Source organism: Cynara cardunculus, assembly GCF_001531365.2.
Source record: "Cynara cardunculus var. scolymus isolate 2C chromosome LG 8, CcrdV1, whole genome shotgun sequence".
In the NCBI taxonomy this organism is placed as follows: domain Eukaryota; kingdom Viridiplantae; phylum Streptophyta; class Magnoliopsida; order Asterales; family Asteraceae; genus Cynara; species Cynara cardunculus.
Genome location: NC_037535.1, coordinates 17,959,262 through 17,961,678, shown reverse-complemented (window position 1 = coordinate 17,961,678; position 2,417 = coordinate 17,959,262). Strand labels below are relative to the sequence as shown.

The 2,417-nt window shown below is 34.9% G+C and overlaps 1 pseudogene; it reads left to right on the top strand.

Annotated features, from left to right (window-relative positions):
* Positions 1 to 235: 235 nt before the first annotated feature.
* LOC112516256 lies at positions 236 to 1,718 on the top strand (annotated as a pseudogene).
* Positions 1,719 to 2,417: the final 699 nt, after the last annotated feature.

Genomic DNA, 2,417 nt, shown 5'->3' with positions numbered 1-2,417 from the left:
GAGCTAAAGAATAAAATGAAATATTAAAATCATGATGTATTTCGCTGCATTGCATGAGTACGCTTCTAGTTAATGTTAAATGTTGAAGATAGAAAATTTGAGTACAATCTTATTTAAAGATTTTAATCTTCTATTTTTTATTTAAAGAAATTATAAACAATTTATTAGAGATATTCTTTGTTTTTTATAAGAAAAAAAAAGAGAACGAAGAAAGATATGATAAAAACAAGGAGATATGCCAGGTGCTAGGTATTATATCGGGAGCCAATACATTGATGAAATTGACATCCTTTGTTGCCAACGTGCCTTGGCTGCATTCGGGCTTGATACTGATAATTGGAGAGTTAATGTTCAATCTTACTCTTGTACTTCTGCAAATTTTGCAATTTATACTGGTTTGCTATCRCCCAGTGATCGAATTATGGGGTTAGATACCCCTTCAGGAGGGCACACTAGCCATGGGTACCATASTCCAAATGGAAGAAAGTATMTGGGGCTTCAATTTTCTTTGAAAGTCTTTAATACAAGGTTAACCCGCARATRGGTACTTGTAGATTTYGAGAAGCTGGAGAAAAAGGYACTTGATTTTCGTCCTAAGATACTTATTTGTGGCGGGAGTTCGTATCCAAGGGATTGGGAATATGCCAAATTTAGACAGATTGCTGACAAATGTGGAGCGGTTTTAATGTGCAACATGGCTCAAATTAGCGGCCTAATCAATGCCAAAGTGGATTATCTTGCTAAATTACGGAACTTCATTTTTGACTGGTTATTGTTRATCACTATTTTACCTTGTTTTTTGCTTAATGCTTCACAAGATGGGGATTAGAACTTTTTATATGCTTGTAACTTGCTTTTTAGTATTATTAGACTTGTAAGGTGTTGTAAATGAACCCRTTTTGGGTCAAATCGGGATGATTCATGCTTTGGGAAGTACAAAGAGGGAGGTTTAGACTGATGYGTGTGAGTGTAGAAATTGTAAGTGCTTATTAGCAAGTAAGATAGCAGCTTTCCTTGTATCTTATCAGGCACTGGTTTCTATATACTGGGATGTTCTCCCTCATCACATCTTTTGGTTTGTGTATGCTATATAGTCTTGTGATGTTATAATTTATGATGTGCAACAATTTAGTTATAGTTTTCTTGCTTTTAGGTGTTGATCTTGGCAAATATTACTGTATTCTTTCATTCTTGTAAAGTATCATGTTACGGCTTAGTTGGTGAACGTTTATGCGGGTTCTTTTAGCTATCCTTTCTTTACAAAAATGTAACATCTTGATTCTGTATCTTTTATGAATGATTTTGATTCAACCTTTGCATMTGATATMGGTATATCTTTTAGAGAATTTGGACATATTCCATCATTTTTCTTTCTTGATAAATGTTATGGGTCATTTTCATTGCACTCATTTATCGTCCTATAACATAATTCTTTTTTTTTTCCTTCTAGTAATCCTGTGTTTGTTGTTTTGTAGGAACGTGTAAACCCCTTTGAATTATGTGACATTGTAACCTCCACTACTCGTAAAAGTCTTCGTGGACCTTGGGGAGGGATTATTCTCTACAGGTCAGGTCCAAYGCTAAGGAAAAGGGGCATGCTTTTGAATCAAGGTGATGGTAGTGACAACTATGACTTTTAAGAAAAGATAAATTTTGGTGTATGTCCTGCTCTTCAAGGTGGGCCGTATGATAATCATATCCCTTGGATTGACGGGTAGAAATTCCTTTCATTTCGTTTGAATTTTTYGACATGGTGTTGAACTTGTTATCTTGAGGATCCATTTATATGTTATCTTGCTATCACTAATTTTACTCTCTAAACCATAAGGGTGGTGCCTGATTGGTTTGAGYTTGGATCCAAAGGTTAAAAGTATCAGGAGGTCCCAGGTTCAAATTCAAGGAGGAATAGAAATACCCTTGTGGCCACGGAGGTTCAAATGCGGTGACTCCGAGCTATTTGCAAAGCAGGTGGTCGCCCTGGGATTAGTCGGCTCGCATAGCGGGTTGGATATCCAGGTTAATCAAAAAAAAAAAAAAAACTCTTTAACTAGAAAGATGAAAAAAATATTACATSAGTACAACTTGCACATAAAAAATGGAAATGCAAGCTATTGTGAACTTATGCATGCTTCCACTACGCAGTTGGTTATTTTTMGTTACCTTTTCCCATATTTTCCATTATATAGTACAGTTGTAGATGTGAAGCTATATAGTATCATTGAACAAATAGAAGCAATCTTCCAGTTAAAAATCTTCGTATTCGGATCCCAAAAGGACCCTTGTTAAATTCTTAAATTCAAGAAACTTTGTGGAATGTGTTTTGTATATGAATATTAGGCATGTACTTCTTGTAAGCTATCTAATGTTTTTCAATAGGTTTTGCTTATAGATTACTTATAGTTCTCATGTTTCCTATG